Raw genomic sequence first — 18,048 nt, 5'->3', positions numbered from 1 at the left:
CAGCCCTCTCACGAGCATCCTGTTTATCTGGAGAAGCGTGGGCCTTGGAGCACGCGGACCCCGCCTGCAGAGCCCATGGTTTCTCAGCGGCTCCGAGAACTTCGGCCTCACTCTTCGGCCCCTATCCCTCCGGCCCCCGGAGGAAATTATTCTCGAAGTTGCTGCGGAGAGTTTGATCCGTGGAACAGGAGTGCCCCTCGGAGCCCTGTTCGGGGGTCGCAGCAGGGAAAAGAAGGCTCCTTTCCGTCGGTCACGGACGGGGAGGGGGGCGCGGGGGCACCGGGAGACGCAGCCTCTTAGCTGCGAGGCGCGGGGAGCCGGGCTGCCCTTGGCGAGGCCCGCGGCGGCGCAGTCCGGTCGCGGCGGCGGCAGCCGGGTCCGGAGACGCTGTCCATCCCCTCCGGTGCTGAAGTCAGGGGCCCGAACCCCGGGCCGGGCCCCGCGCCGCACTTTTCCTCGCCAGCCAACGCGAACGGCTGCTCGCCTTCCAGGCTCGCCTTTCTCTGGCGCTTCCTCTCTGGGTAGCGGCGCGCTGGCTCTCCAGGATCACAGTCCCATGCTTATTTGGTGGCACCGTTTCCGGACAGTATCTGACGGTGGAGGTAGGAATCCGTGGAAAATCAGATCTGAGCCGCTCCTGACTTTTCAGTGGCCGCGAACGAGTTTCCTAATGCTAGAAACGAAAGGAAACGCACGCACACGCGCGCGCACACACGCGCACGGGAGAGGGAGCGGGCGTGTGTGTGTGTCGGGGAGGGGGAGAGTAAATATAGATTATGTACCGTGGAAAAGCCAGAGCTTCTCTGGGTCTCTCATTACGTAAGATGAAAAGGGCTATTTTGGAAGACTCCACAATCCTGATCGCCAGTTAGGAGAAGCAGATGTGAATTCTGAGAAGCCCCATTTGAAATTCCTAGGTTAGACACAGCAAAGCGATCGTGGATTCTTCTTAGACCCTCCAAGCAGAAACGACAGGTTACTGTTACATGAAAAGACAGAGAATGAAGGAAAAAGAAAAAGAAAGGCACCCGCTATGTTGCGAAAGGCTGCTGGATTGGCTGGCGGTCCCAGCTGAGCCGCCGGGGGATCGGGCCGGACGCGGGTCGCCGGAGCACCGGGCGGCGAGGCTGGTGAGGCAGCGGCGCGCGCCGGGCGCGGGCTCCTTCCCGGGGCCAGGCTGGCGAGCGCCTGCAGCCTCGGCCCCTGCAGGGCGGCGGGGGAGGCCGAGTGCTCAAGGATCGAGCCGGGGTCGAAAAAGTCAGCGGGAAGGCTCGGCTGTCCCCGCCCTTTCAACGCCGCCACGACGCGCCGCCCGCCGGCCCCCGGCCCGGGTTTCCGCCCTTCAGCCCGGCTTCTCCTCGCTGCCCCGAGGCCTCGCCGGCCCGTCGCTCCCGCGGCGCACAGACCCCACGTCCGCCCGCTGCACCCGCTCGCACCGCCGCTGGTCCCCGCACCGGGGAGGGCGGGGTGGGTGTCCCCGGGCGGCCCCCGAGGGCTCCGCCACCCACCCTCGGCAACGCGCGTGGGGTGAGGCGGGGAACTGAGATACTCTGCGTTGAACCTGCTAGGAAACTGGTCAAAATCACGTCCACGCGGACCCGTAGCCAAGAGGGAAAATGGAGCTGGGGGCGAGGGTCGTGCCCCGGCCCACCGCTCCCGGCACCGAAACTGTGAGCGCAGGCTTCTGCGCCCGGAGACCTGGGGGCAGTTCAGGAAGGAATGGCGGGGTGCGGGACGAGGCGGCCGGAGCGGGTGCCAGGCGCCCTTCCCGCCGGGAGCTCGGATCCCTCCTGCCCGGATTCCGACAGCAGAGGGAGCCGTGCGCGCAACGCCGGCCTCCACGCCAGCCCCGGGGATCCGAGCCGAGGGGCGGGCGCCGCGCCGGGGGGCTCTCCCGGGACCGGGCTGGTGGGGCGGCCAGCGCGGCGCCTCTGGTTCCCCGGAGGCGAAACGGGACTGAAGCGGGGTCCCTGGGAGTGCAGACCGGACAGGCGCGCTATTCAGTCCGGGAAGCCCAGGGTTTCCTTAGACTGCGAGCCGCCGCCGCCGCCGCCGCGCCCGCGCGTTCCGGTGGCCCTCAGCCTAGCAGCCGGCCGGCTCTCGCCGGAGAAGGCCCGTGGGGGGCGGGCGCGCGGGGCGGGACAGGAGGCGGGGCTCTCAGTGGGGATGCGGTGCGGGGGGCGGCGCGCAGGGGTCCCACCGGCTCCGGCCGGTTGGCGCTGGGGGATGCGCGCGGGAACCTGCACGCGCAGCGAGAGGGCGCGTCGCCCGCCCTCTCTCGGGCCTTTGACCACGGGCCCTGGCTGCAGGTGCCGGTGGGCCTCTCAAACCGCGTCGGATGGAGTCGTCTGGCTTCTCCGGGACACACGAAGCTTCCTAGGATATTGTTCCCTGGGGCGAACGTGGAAGCGTGTGTTTTGCTTTACGGTCCGTGTAAAAGTAGACGGATTGCTCGGCATGGTGGTACAGGAAGTTTCCCTTTTCCCTTGGACTCATGTAGGCAAAACACATGCCTTTTGGATGTGCACCAGCACGTACGTGTCACCTCCACAAATAAGTTTCAGAAAGTGCTGTTTTTGTTAGAGGGCGGAAACAAACCTCCTCCAGCGAGGACTACGCTCGCCTGCGGGTGAAGGCACTTTTCTCCGCAGAATTTAATCCACCGGATGCAATTGATTGCTTAAATGATTTTCTCCGGACATGTAGAAACAAGAACAATAGCAGAAATTTAACGCATTAAGTAAAAGAACCGCATTTAAATGAGGCGCAGAAGACGAGGATGTGACTAATTAAAAACATATGCCCTTGATATTTCAGACCCGGAGAAAGAGATTTCTTGTCCAGCGCTGGCTGACGTGGGTGCAGAGCCTGTCGGTCCCTCCCCTTCCCTCTCTCTCTGCCAGGAAAAGAAAACAGAAACAGCTGATTAATTTGAACTGTCAGTCCCAGTAAGGTTATGTTAGTTTGATGTCTTTTTTGTTGTTGTTTTGAAGAAGCAATATCTACTCCAAATTGTCTTCATCAAGTTGTGTAACCAGTTATGGAAATTAACATGATGAAAATTAAATGCAGTCTAACATCTGATGCTACAAATGAATAGAACAAAGTACACAAAACCAGGGGACAGATAAACTGAGATGAACTAGAAATAGTTTAAGAAATTTCACCCTTAAAGCAGTCTTTTAAACTTTATTTTAAATGTAAATTGTCATTCTTATTTTAAGTTATCGTTATGTTTAGAATGTAAACATAGTAAAATGTGAATGTAAATCATCAAAACAATACAATATATGAAGCATAAGTTTCACAAGAAAATTTTGCACCCTAGCATGTGAATCTGAAACTAGGTCCTTCGATCTCACTGCTTACAAAACTAGAATACAGTTTCCACCCACCCAGCCCACTGGGATTCCTTCACAGTGTAAGAGTCTTGGAAAACATTAGCTGGTGAAACATTTTGTAAACAATTGGAAGTCCTTTGGAGGAGGGAGTTTGAAATGCAAATCAAAACCTCCCCCCAATATGATCTAGAGTAACAGTCATTGTCTGTGAAACTCTGACACTGGCTGTGTCACTCACCCAGCCTCCTATTTTGAGTCATTTTGACTCCATACATAAAATGTCTGCTAACCTCTTCGAATTGTCATACGCAAACAATATGTGTAAATCTTCATATACCCTGGTATATTTCTATTAAAAATAGGTAATATTATTATCTATGGAGTATCCTTTGGTTGCTATTTCTACACCTCAATTTCAAGCGTGGATAGGTAATTTAGGGTTTCTGTTTTGATTAACATCTTTTTCTTATTATTTCTGTGCTTAACTTCATGGCTCCTGTTAAAGATAGGGTTATATGAGTCCAATACCCACGTCTGAACCCTTCTCAATTCGTGGTTTCAACAGGTCTAGGATCATTCCAAGTCGTTCTTTTTACCGTGTTCAAGTACAGCTAAATGTTACTTAACTATTACCAATTATTTCTGAGTTGGGACAATGATCCTATTTATTTCCTTCTGTGGGTTTTCTAATGAAATATTGCTGAGTTTAATATTGTTTTGACCCCTTTTTATATAAGAACCTCCCCTCAAGACATACCTTTCCTTAGCCAAGGTGTTCTAGCCTGCTTGAGTCAGATAAGTCTAGGGGGCTTCAATGACAAACTGAAATTACAATGGAGCAATCAGACCAGACGTACAAACATGGAGTCCGGAGGCCATTAAGGATCTGGTCTCAGACATGTCCTTGCACCGCTGAGAACTTGAACTTTCTCTGAACTGCATCAGATCCCAGGACACCACCCGCCGCATTCAGAACAGCACCTGCCAGCTGCAGCCGTGTGGTCTCAAGGTGACTTGTGACTATGCAACCATTTCAGACCCCAACCCACCCTGGCTTGACAAGCAGCCTTACTTCTTACAAGCTCCAGTTATAACTCTTCATAAACAACTCATGGAACCAACTGTAACCTTGCTGTTTTTCGTTTATAAGCCTCCCCCATTCTGTAGTCGGGGACACAATTCAAGTGCTTCTTGAATCTGTGTCTCCCCGGCTGCAGTCCTAACAAACTCCAAATAAACACCTCTTTATTTCAATCAGGTCTCCATTTCTCAAATCTTGGCTAACAACCTCATGTGTTTCCTTCTGTATTAGTTGAGCTCAACTGACTTGAGTTACACGAAGAAGGTGGATGTAATTTCAGAATTCCACTCACCTTAAATTAACTGAAGTGCAAAAATCCATCGGTTAATCTGTTTATCCATTGGCCAGTTGGTGGACACTTGGGTTGTTTCCAGGCTTTGGCTATTAGCAATAAAACTGCTGTAGCTATTTGACTACAAAAAAAAAAAAATCCATCGTTTAGATTTGTGTGTTTTTTGTTTCAGGGGAGGTAACAAGTGGAGGTCAGAGAAACTCAGGAAATTAAGGACAACTACCCAGTGGGGGAGATTTCATTTTAGACAATGGTTCCCTGAGCCCTTAGCTTTTTATTTTTTACTTTCCTTTTCATAAAAAGTTGAGCATAACTTGCTTGAGAAAGAATGCTACTTTCTGCTACATGGTAAGTTACTAAACTGTTTTGAGTCTATTTCTTCATTTCAAAATGGAAATAATGCAACCTACTTAGTTGAGTTGATGGACAGCAGATGGCTGGGAGCTCCACCTATGGCACACGCTCCCTCCCACGCCTCTCCAACACACAGAACAGTGCCTTGGAGGACTTTCTTGTTCATTAGCATCGAGCAGAGAACATTGCTTTATTCAAAGTGCATCCATGTGAATAGTTGTTACAAGGATGTAGAAACCACGACAGGTTTTGTCTACAGGTCATCAAGTCATACACTGTGGCAAGTTGCTAACCGTTGACAAAAAATAAAACTATCTTTAAAGGACATACTATCAATTCGGCGTATTTATTACAGTAAATATTTTTAAACTGCTTAGTGATATACACCCTTCCTAATAAGCATACATATATGCTTTTTAAAAGTAGCTTCCTTGGGGCTTCCGTGGTGGTGCAGTGGTTGAGGGTCCGCCTGCCGATGCAGGGGACGTGGGTTCGTGCCCCGGTCCGGGAAGATCCCACATGCCGCGGAGCGGCTGGGCCCGTGAGCCATGGCCGCTGGGCCTGCGTGTCCGGAGCCTGTGCTCCGCAACGGGAGAGGCCGCGACAGTGAGAGGCCCGCGTACCGCAAAAAAAAAAAAAAAAAAAAGTAGCTTCCTTTTTGAAAAAACACATGTGTATCATGTCTGTGTGCGCAGACACATGTATGTACATGACTGGATGCATGCCTATGTCTATATATGCAAATAAAAATAAATATGATATTGATACCTCCAACTGGTGCCCAATCATTTACAGAAAAATATCCTGGAAATATTGTCTAAAGGGTCTCATCTACCATTTTACATTTCTCTCTTTCTTTTTAGACCCATCTAACTAGACTTCTCTGTCAAGGTCACCAGTGCTTTCTTTATTTCTGGATCCACTGGTCATTACTCTGCCTTCACTAAGTTCAGCCCTGTTACCAGACTCCAGAGCAGACTTTGATCCATTTGGTGATTCACTCCCTGAAACTGTCTTCCTATATCTTTGCTGTGATGTTTTTCTCACACGTGGCTGTTCCTCCTCAGTCTTCCTTGCTGGTAGCTTCCAGCTCAAACCCCTTAATGTTGGAAACCCACATGACTTGGTTCTTGGGCCACTACTCTTCTGTCTCTGCATTATCTGCTTAAATGATCTTATCCAATCTCAAATGCCATTGCTTTTAATATCATTTAGATGACACTGACCCTTAACTCTGTCCACTGAGCTCCAGACATATAGAGATACGAGTTGCATATTAAGATGTGTGCTTGAATGCTTACTAGCATCTCAAACTTGACCTGCCTGAATCAGCAGGTCCCCAACCCCGTGCAGCTGTTCCTCTGACCACGCTCTTCATCAAGTAAATGCACTCCCCGCCACCACCCAGTTAAACTTCAGAGCCAACAACTCATCTCGGTGTTCATCCTCCCTCATCTACCAGGGAATCAGCAAGGGCTTTTGCTTCTGTTCCTCAAATATTTCCCAATCCACCCACTTCCGCTAGGACAACTTTTTTCACTCTAGTGCAAGCTGCTATAATTTCTTACCTGCCTGAACGCCATAGTCCACTAATTTATTTCAGGGTAGCCAGTTTTCCCCAGTTCCTCTGTACAGCAGTTGGAATGAATTTTTGGCAACATGAATCCTTCCACGTCATGCCTTTGCTCAAACCCTCCCAGGGGTTCCCAGTACAATGGGGATAACACCCGGCTTTGCCAGGCTGACGCTGGTCCCATCAGCCACACTCTCCTCCTGAATCACCTTCATCCCAAGTTGTCATATTGGCCAAGCTCAGTCCTGCCTTAGGAACTCTGCTTGTGCTATCCCCCAAACCTGAAATACGACCCCCCCCACCCCAGATCTTTACAAACCAGGCTCCTTCTTTTCCTTCAGGTCTCAGGTCACAGGTCATATTACCAAAGAAGCCTCCCTTGACCAGCCAGTTCAGACAATCCTGTTCTCTTGGAGTATCCATCGATTTGTTTTAATGTCTTCATAACAGGTATCACTCTGGGGACACATTAGTGTTTTTTTCTTGTTGATTTTCCTTTCCCGCTGCAACCCAGGCTGCAGAGAAGCAATAACTTGTGAGGACTCCTCCTTAAAACAGTGTCCAGCACATAGTGGGCACTCCGTAAACGGTTGGAAATAGAATGATTAAAACCAGAAAGTCTGTGATAATTGCTAAGAGTACAAAATTAAACAGAATGATGTGTTTGCTCTTCAAACCTGGGAAATATTTGTTATTTACAGGAATAAAAGCTTTAATACTATGGTTACTTTTTATAACAATGGCTTTTAGAAAATATGCTCATCTATTTTGAAACTATCAAAGATGCATTTTCAAGGTTTAATAAGGATTTATTCTTAGAGAGATTCACCTCATATGCTTCTATAATTAAACTCTTCAGTCTAATTAACTAGATGGATATTCATGTTTAAAATTACTAAAATTATTCATTGTCTGGAAAAAAACAAAAGTAAGTGCATGGGCACAGATTTTATTCTAAGCCATTCCCTCATTCTCTTTGATCTACATTTGTTACACTTTCATGATTTTCGCTTCTGTAGAAAGAATAGGTAAGTAATTATTTTTATTTTTAAAACGCATCTACTATTATAACAACAAGTATAATGACTATGGAAAAGTTGGAGAAGAATGAAGAAAACAACCTGGCACATCCTTACAAATTACATCACAATTTTAATGTATTTTTTCCTAAACATGTTTCATTGTATCATCCCACCTCCCATTAAGTATCGCAGTATGCTTACAATTTTTACTAATACTTTTTTTTGTTTTTTGTTTTTTATTTTTGCGGTACGCGGGCCTCTCAGTTGTGGCCTCTCCCATTGCGGAGCACAGGCTCCGGACGTGCAGGCTCAGCGGCCATGGCTCACGGGCCCAGCCGCTCCACGGCACGTGGGATCCTCCCGGACCAGGGCACGAACCCGTGTCCCCTGCATCGGCAGACGGACTCCCAACCACTGCGCCACCAGGGAAGCCCTACTAATACTTTTAATTTGACACAATGTGCAAGATTTTTCTATGCTGTTATAAAACCTTTTTTTAAAGGTTTTTTATGTGGAAATAACATAATTGGCCATACCTTTGTTTTAGGACATTTAATGTATTTTCAGACTTCTATATTACTTATATGAGTAATTTCATCAACATATCTTTCCTATCATTTACATTATTTTGTGTGTGGGAGAGACAAAAATGTAAATAATGGTTTTAATTAGGTGCTTGTTTTATGGTTCATAATATACGGTGTGTGTGTGTGTAAGAGAGGAAATGACCTGGCCTACTCTGTCTTCTCTGTCTAGGGAGATCAGTAACCGTTAACCACGTGCCCATGAGAAATAAATGCTGCTTTGCTCTTATTCTCTCTAGGACCCACTATATAGAGTTTCCCGTGTGAGCTGTAGCCTGATGTCAGGTTGATACATGTAATTTTTCCTTGAGACTCTCTCTTTGGGCTTATATTTGTTTGTTTGCTCTTTCCACATCTTAACATATGTTGTCATATTGCACACCTCTTGTGATATTAAATTTCCAACTGCTCACGAGGAAGACCATCTGCCTCTTAGAGGTATACTCCCAATTACCCAAGAGTGAATTCTGTAAATGCCACAGACAAATGTCAAATCACCCCAAAATGCCACTTGAGTGAGGTGAAAATACATTCTCAGCCATGCTTCTCTGGGTGATGACCACTGAATATCTTTGAAGTTCTCTCCAAGGTCCCTCCATGTAAAGTTCAGATAGACTATCTCTTTTATTTTAAGTAAGATCATCCCAAGCATAAACTCACTCAGGTTTTGATAGCAGACAAAAGACAGGTAAGCACAAAGCTTTTCATTTCTTTGCTTTTTTAATACATATATATTTATTTTTCAAAATGATTGGAACCAAACACAATGCCAAAGGCAATGTACAAAAATATAAATTTGTGATGGATTCCCATAACTATGGATTGTATATAATATAAATATTGTTGTCTTTTCAAACTGACTTATTGCTTTGTCATAATTCCGTAAATGAAAGAACAAACTTCTGGCACTGATGCAACCATATGCTGTGCTCTAATCTGTCTACACAATAGACCACATGACAGTCTTTGGCTCAGAAACACACACATCTATCTATATTATCTACCTAGCTAGTGGATTGATTGAATTAACAAATTTAATCAATAACCTCTCTGTATCCATACTTTGCTATGAGACTCTGCAGTTTTACATAAAGAGCTGGGATCTATTTCTCTACCCCTTGAACTGGGGTAGTTTTGAGATTTGCTGTTACTAATAGCAACAGAAATGATGCGTGCATGCCAAATCTGGGCGTCAAGAGCCCTTGAATTCTTCGGTTCTCTTTTGAACTTTTCCCACCTGGATAACAAGGACAACATCACCGGGCAGAGCTGGGTCCTCTCAGCTGACACTGACCCAGCCCAGACATTCCCCACCTGTCCCCCAGCTAGCCACAGACAGACCTTCTAGGCCACCTGAGATAAGATGACCCAGACTCCTGACACTAAGTTTCAGGATAGTTTGTTTCATGTCAATAACTAACTGAAATGATACATTTTACTTGGAGTCCAAATGTCACATTTTTCCCTGAATCCTTTTCCAAACAACCTGAATGAAGTGGTCACATCCTCCTCTCTGCTTCTATAACAGACTTCTTTTTAATTTCTTTTTTCCTGTAATGAAATCAATTGAAGTAAGTACATTTAAAAGCCCAACTTACCATTCTATAGCACTTTTTACATTCAATCGTACTTCCTTTTGTTGTTATTTTGGAGTTTTTTACGGCAAAGTGGGGGAATGTATTGACTCTCACGAGGGGAAGCCCAAGAAGAAGTAGGATCAGCCACTTTGGGTACTGGAGCTACAACCTGCAGTGAGGTCACTGCCACTCCTCTGCCCTCTTCCTTCTCCGAGTCGGCCGAGGGTTCTAATCGTTTAGTGGAAAAGCTGGACCTAGAGAGCTCCATAGTCTGACTATCTAGAAGGAGAATTGGGAAGAACATTTACTGCCTACATATCTGTCTCATTAGGAAATTGACAATGGAAGGACATGGTTAGACTGGCAAGCAGTGGACACCTGGGCTGGTACATACCCAAGAGAGTCCATGGAAGCAGGCACACGCCTGTCCTGTGTGTGGTCAGCGCCCTGGAAAATCCCTGCTAACTTTCTCCTTCTCAACCCGATCGCAAAGGGGACTGTCAGCTGCAAGACTTCGCGCTGTCCTCAGCTAATCTCGAAATTCTTCCCTCCTGTTCCCCTGTTCAGATGTGTGAAAACAGTACAGTCATCCTGAACTCCAAGTAAACCCCTCGTCCTGGGAGAAAGGCAAGCTGTTCCCTCAGCAAGCAGATCCTTGCACTGCGGAACCTCATAAATAAAGGCCAAACATATGTTATAATCTTGGAATAATTGTAGAATGTGTGCGTAATTTGAATCGTATAGCTCCTCTCTAAAAACTGTACACGTAAACATACACTATATGGATATGAAGGCACAGAGGAATATTTTCATACCAAGCAAATGCACTTTCTGTACATTTTTGTACTTCTATGTTTTTATTAACACTCCGAATTTAGTTGGAAATTTTATATTTCTTTTCCTCTGAATACAGATTGTCACGTTCAAGAGGAGTCCTGGTTTTCCAAGGTGGTACTAAGAATGCTGGCCGAAGACGCCCGTAATGTTTTGTTACCATCTGTAATAACCGAAGGTTTGCTCCCCAATCTTGAACTCTTCTTTTTTTCTTTCCTCCTTCATGTTCACTCCAGCTTCCTTCTCCTCTTCTGCTTCCTCACACTCTGTCATGGCTTTTTCCTCCTTCTTCTTCCTCTTTGTAGTTTCTCTTCTATACAGAAAACAGAAACATGCAACACAAAGATTCCATAACCAATGATTTTATCTGTGTAATATATATATATATATATATATGCAGAGCAAAACTGTCCTGTGTCTTCTGATGCCCTCGCGTGGTAAGAGCATACTTTCAGATCTCAAGTTTCAAAGATCTCAATAATCAGGCTTTGTGTGTATAAGGAACACTCCTATTACACTGAAACAGCCCCAGTGTCCTGTGAAATTCGAACTGTCTAGAACGGCTCCTTGCGCTATGTTCCTTCGTCCCTTTATTCGGTGGGGTCAGTGGCAAACGCTGTTGGGCGGCTGCTCCCTGCGGACGGCGTGCGGGCGCTTTCCTGAGCCTGGAAGGGGCAGCGGTGAGCGCGGACCTGCCGTGTGCGGACCGCAGGGAGCGCGGCCAGCCCCGGGCTCGTGGAGCGCCGTCGAGGACGGTGACGGGCAGGGTAGCAGCACGCTGCGCCCGGGCCCCCCCGGTGCCCCCCGCCCGTGAAACGTAGCCACGAGCGTGAGTGGAAGGGAATTCGTGGCTCAGTAAACGGATCCAGGGCAAGTATTCCAGGTACCGAAGGAAATTAAGACGTTCGTCATGCTACGCTTCATGTTTATGAGGTTTCCTCCCAGATCAAGGGCCCTGGGAGGGAAGTGACGTAGACAATCAGGCCCGCGTCACAACGCGCAGACTGAGCCCCCTGCGCCTCCACCGCAGGCCCGGAGCCCTCGCCGCGGCCCCCAGGGCTTCTGTTTGCAGCAAGACCGCTCGGTGGGCGAGCATCTCGCTGGCCCGAGTTCAGGACCCGAGCCGCCCCCTCCAGAGCTCAAGGCCGTGCAGGGGCTGTGTGGTCTGCGCTGTACAGGGTGGGTCCGTTTATTCTCTTTTCCGGCAGGGCCCTCGAGTCTTGACCTCTCCCTGGAAGCTGACACTCTACAAGGTCAAGGCCACCGTCTCTGGGGTCAGAATAGCTACACACTGAGCTGCAGAGCCCTTCTCCCTGCAGCCCCAGGTGGCAGCCCCGCGCCCTGAGCAGGTGGCAGCCCCCGGTGACTCCAGAAAGGCGAACCGCCGAGGCCGCCTCAGGCCCCCGCGGCCCTCGCGCTGCAGGGAGACGGGAGGCTCTGAGGACCTGTCGCCGGAGACAGGCTCGCATGCAGCCTCCTGGAAACGGCAGGGCGGGTCAGGCCGCGGGAGGACAGGCCTGCAGCCTGACAGACACAGGAGGAGTTCAAGGCAGAAGACCGTGCCTGGAGCTTGTTATTCCCAAGAATAAGCAGTGCGGCCTTCAGATTACATTTAAAAAGGAAACAAACCAAAGAAAACTATAGAATTTCCAACTTACAGTTAACTTGCTTATACCTTGAGTATTTTGGAAAGAATTTCTGCCCCAAATAAGAACTAGGGTGAAAATACGTCTCACTGTCTGAAAAATGCAAGAAGTATTGTGTCTTGTTAAAATCTATCAAAATTGGGCTTCCCTGGTGGCGCAGTGGTTGAGAGTCCGTCTGCCCATGCAGGGGACACGGCTTCGTACCCCGGTCCGGGAAGATCCCACATGCCGCAGAGCGGCTGGGCCCGTGAGCCATGGCCGCGGAGACTGCGTGTCCGGAGCCTGTGCTCCGCAACTGGAGAGGCCACAGCAGTGAGAGGCCCGCATACCATAAAAAAAAAAAAAAATCTATCCAAATTATGTCTGACATAGCTTTCTGTCTCTAATCATACAATTATAGTAGTTTAAAGAACATTTTGGGACAACTTAGCTTAGCGGTATAATAGCGAAATGTTTTAGGACATTAAAAAAAAAATCTGCTTTTAATGACCAGAACATGGATCAGCTAGTGTAAAATCTTAACAACAAATAGAGCAAAAGCATTTTAAAGGGTCCAGTGTAAGAGCTGGGAATTTTAACGTTAATATATATATATATATATTTTTAATATTTGATATCATTTAATACTTTACACATGTTAAAGGAAATTTTGTATAGGGTCCTAAACATTTACTGTTTTGTCTGCACGTATTCTACTTAGAGAAAAACAAATATATTTCAGGAATTAGTGGAAAACCCTAGAATTCACCCACAGAGACTAGAGAACACTATATCTCATTTCCACAACTATTGTTATTTTACATCTACAGCATAGTTAGTACTACCCCAGTTCTGGTGACAAATATACGCATATGCTTTATTTCTGAATTTGTATGCAATGAATAAGCAATGGTATGGAAGAGAAAAACATGGCACAGCGTTTGCTGCGGACGTCATCTTAAATTCAACACTCTTTAGAATGGCAATCCCTTTGGATCACGAGTGATGCAGAAGTAGTCAGGAGGATGAATATGTGTGTTTAAAAATTGTAACAGAAAAAAAAATTGTAACATAGTACCATGGTGATGGTAGAACATTAACCTTTTTATAAATATTGTTTTGATTCTTTCTTCCTTACCCACACCCACCTTTGGTTTAAAATCATGGCAAAAGGCAGATATCTTTCATCCCAGCTGATGACGAGGGGGGAGTGGATGTTGGGCGTCGAGATTCTCTGCGGAGCTCCTGCGTGTCTGGTGACAGTTTCTGTCCTGCATCATCTTTTCAAGGACGTCTGTACAGCAAACATCTGTGGAAGGCAGAGGGGGTAGAGAGACTTCTTCCATGTGGAAGGAAGATATTTTCTGACCAGGATAATTAAGACAGTGTCTGCCGGTGGGGCAGGATGGGGCAAAAGTTGAGCAGGTTTGCTTGCAGCCCTGTTATAAACTGGAAATTTCCCGTGTCCCTCAGCCTAATACAAACCCACACTGTGTGCCTAACCCCCAAGCCCTGCATCATCCCCGTGGGATGAAGGACAGGACAAGAGAAACTGATGTGAACACGAGGCTCCTTCTGTTCGCTGTGTCCTGAGCCCCTGGTGTCTGACTCTTCAGTCTTGAGTCTCTGGCCAGCGTTCCTTAAAGTGCGCAGAGTAACTTAGCTTGAAGGAGGGCAAAGTCTCAGATCTTTCCTAGTTCTTGACAGCAGAGAACAGAGACGAGGCCTGGAGAAGCCCCGTAGTGTTTGGGGGGACACTGGGCCCTTTCCCAGATAAAAGGCGCGAAATCAGGCCGAACTGTTCATCTAAATCCTTGGCTATTAGTTTACTGGAACTCCAGCGAGGGGAGGAAATAAAAACAACAGCTAAAGTGTTTCATAACCCCTACTAGGTAAATGAATTTAGGATTTTAAAATTTAATTTATGATTTTACTCAAATTATTAATATAAATCTAGAGGCAAGTCACCTGGTGATATTGACGCTAATTTATAGAATTTTCCACCGTCTGACCTTAGCCAGTATGACTGTATCTGCAAAACCATCAAAAGCTTGACTGAATTAATCATTACTGAACGTTTTTTAAATGTAGCAGGAATCTTTAAACATGAGGGCACCAAGGAGGATTAAAACAGCTTGTCTTGTATGAATGGACTAGATTAATGGATTTGGGGTTATAATATTGGCTGATAGATAGATAGATAGATGGATAGACAGATATATCGATAAAATAAATTTAATCTGTCTGTGCTGAAAGGTAAAAAGATACACCTAGTCATCTCAGCCCTCTGCCTTTTACAAAAATGTTTATGTCATGTTTGTAAATTTCATAGAAAAAGGTTTTTTTCTAATGTATTCATTCACTGCCCAACCTTGCCTTCTAATTATTTATATGAATTTTTAAAAAGAATTAATACATTTTACATTATAAGCCTGAACTTTTGCTCTGAAAAATATGGGATTATATAAAGCAGAGCGCAAATTTTATGTTCGGTATGATGTATCAAAACCGTATTATTTCTCGTAGATCAGTACAAGAGATGCTGATGTGAGCCTCTATGTAACGTCAGTTCTAAATGTACGCTTAGCAAAGCATCTCATCCCCTAAATTAAGTGACCAGTAGTTTGTGACAATACCTTAAATTGACATTTTGCCGTGTTGCTCAAATATAGGAAAATAAGAGAGAAGGGAATATGATTACACTCCATCTATTTATTGCATCCATATCTCGTGGCTACCCTGGTTTCATTTGTTACTACCTCTCCGCAAAGCTGTAGATTCCTGAGGGTCTCACGGCTTTGCAATATATTCAACGTTTCTTCCAGGCAGATTCCTCTCCTCCTGCCCAGGTGTCACCCCGGAAAGGCCAGTCCTGCTGCCTGTGTGGCTGCTGAGAAACACCGTTTCCATTTAACTTCCTTTGTAAGAGACGGTTCAAGTACAGAAAGGAGATAGAACATTTCCGATAAAGCATCATAGCGATGGAGGATTCTGAGGAGAAGCTTCTGTGAGACTTCAGGCCTTGAAGATGCTCCACTTGGGAGGAGGGAACTGGGGAGTCTTGTTTTCTCCACAACAGCATTGAGCCAATTTTGCTATAATTATTCAGCTTAAAAAAAATAGTCATTAGATAGGCATATCCTATATTTTAACTTTTCCTTTTAATGTAAAAGCTCCAATCTCTGTTTTGTTCAATACGGTCCACAGGCAAATAGGGAATACTGTCATCGATCCTAAAATAATCTCATCCAAGAGAATGTCTTCGTAAAATGATATAATAAAACCTTATTTATCATATGAGGTGCCTGAAATAGTCACACCTCTAGAGACAGGATTAGATGGTGGTTTACCAGGGCCTGGAGGAGGGGAGGGGGAGCTCGTGTCTCATGGGGAGGAGTTTCAGTCTGGGAAGATGAGAAAGTCCTGGAGACGGATGGTGGGGACGGTTACACAACGGTGTGAGTGTGCTCAGTGCTACAGAACTGTGTGCTTAAACATGGTTAAATGGTCAGTTGTGTATCATGTACATTTTACCACAATAAAACGAGCAAAACACACCAAAACAAAAAATTTACTTCATTTCTAAAAAGATTTAAAAGTTATCCCCATTTCCCCCCATTTGGCTTCCTTCTGTAAAATACTGCATCATTTTCATAAACTTTCACATTTTCTGTCACAAAACTGTATAATGTGCATATTCTATTTTGCCTTTATAGAAACTTGAGAGAGGGAGGAAAACTACTTTTCATCATTTCTAATTTTTCATTTTCATGAGTTCCAGCCCAAGTTATCTTTTTTAATTCAAAATACATGGTCATTTCAGTACAATGATAACTTAAAAAAAATTTCCTCATTTTCATTTTCTCACACTAGCAATCTTAGCCAGAATTTCACCTTTGTTTATAAATGTGGTCTTTTAAAGGGGAGATACAAGAAGAAAGCATCAGGAAATGGAGAAAGTGGGCAGGAGGGAGATATGCAGGGTTGATAATCGTCTGATATTTTTAGGGGAGGGCTGTATCTAGCTACTGTGGAAAAGAAAAAAAACAGTCTCCTCTACCTCCTTAGGTTCAGTGGCTGGGCCTGCTAATTAAACTGACAAAAGACAGATTTGACAGGCAAAAGGTTGATTTTACATGTTTATGGGCAGCTTCACAGAAAAGAAGTGAAACCCCAAAGGAGCCCTTAGGCCTGGCAGCTTCTGTACCATTTTAACAAAGGAAAATAAATTGTGGTGAAGTGACTGGACAGGAAGAGTGGTCTGGGTATCTGGGGATGGTAAATTGTGGGGAGGTAAATCTATGGGGGAAACTAATGGAAAATCAGAGTTATTTAGGAAGGTTTGTTTATGGAGACCAAAGTCAGTGAGGAGTCCAGAGATAAAAGCCTGCTCTGGCTTAAGAGTTTTCTGTTCTTCTGCTATAGAAGGGAGACCCCTTCACAAAGGGAAATTTATGCCCTGCTTTTAGGTAAAAACGGGGAGGGAGGGCAGAGTTTCTCCTGTGTCTACTTTCTCAGGTGCCTTCAGCTCAAACGAAGCATCATGCCTACATGGTCCATTTAGGGGTGGCCTATTCTGAACCTCTTTACTGCTAAGAAGCAGCGTGAAACTGTGTCCTTTGTGAAAGCTCGGAATGTGCGTGTCATGCTTACTCTGACAGTGCTCGCCGTGAGTTACCTGATTTCAGCATCGAGCAGAACAACTGGTCAAGTCTAACTATTCCGTTCCCTAAAGTTACGCTTTAACCTACCTTCTATTCTAATCAGCAGTTACCTTTAATATACAGCCAGCCATGTGAATGGCAGCGTGATCCCTAGTTTGGTCAGCTTTCATTGCAATTAACCCAGGCACGTCTGCACTGCAGGGTGCTACACATGACGCACGCTCACACAAACACACACATCAGGGTGGTCTTTGAAATGCTTGGACCACAGGGCGTCCCTATGAACCACGTAAGTTGAATGCTGACCACTTGGATGTATATACATGCCTTTTTCTCGTAAAAGTGTTCACAGCTCTTATCAGAGTCTCTTGTGTCCACGGCCACTAAAGGTGTTGACGTACATTGCTCAGCTTGGGGGAAAAGGGAGCCTGTGTCCTAAAGCGTGCTCATCACAGACGACCAGTCCTGTGCGTAGAGTGTGGGAAGCAGGCAGCTTTTCCAAGTGTAAGTAGGTAGGAGAATTATGTGCACAAGTCATTTCTTCTTCCTTTTTTGTGGTCATTTTTAAACCAATAACTTCTAGAAAAATAAAAAAATGGAAAGAGCCACTACGAGCCCCCTACACCCAAGCTCTCTTCTGAACAGCTTTTGAGAAGTAGTAGGTTTTTGTCTTTCACATGGTTTCCTTTATAGAAACACCTCCACTAAGAAGGGCATTTCTGACGGTAATGGTGGGCCCCTTAAAAAGCTGAGCAGCCTCAACCCTGTTCTTTAACAGTGCGTCCCGTGGCTCAGGGGTGATGCCAGCAGCACACCGAGGAGGAAGCTGACATCATGGGGGTTCTGTGTGGACCTGATATGCTGAGAACAGTCTGCTTACCTGTTTACCCGAAGCGCAACGCCTGCTAGAGAACAGCGCGCCACACTGGAGACACACACACACACACGCACACACTACCCAAAGCACAATGCCTGCTAGAGAACAGCGCGCCACACTGGAGACACACACACACACACACACGCACACACTACCCAAAGCACAATGCCTGCTAGATAACAGCACGCTACACTGGAGACACACACACACACACACACACACAC

This window comes from Phocoena phocoena, chromosome 17 (assembly GCF_963924675.1).
Source record: "Phocoena phocoena chromosome 17, mPhoPho1.1, whole genome shotgun sequence".
Classification (NCBI taxonomy): domain Eukaryota; kingdom Metazoa; phylum Chordata; class Mammalia; order Artiodactyla; family Phocoenidae; genus Phocoena; species Phocoena phocoena.
Note: the sequence above shows the minus strand (reverse complement) of the source record.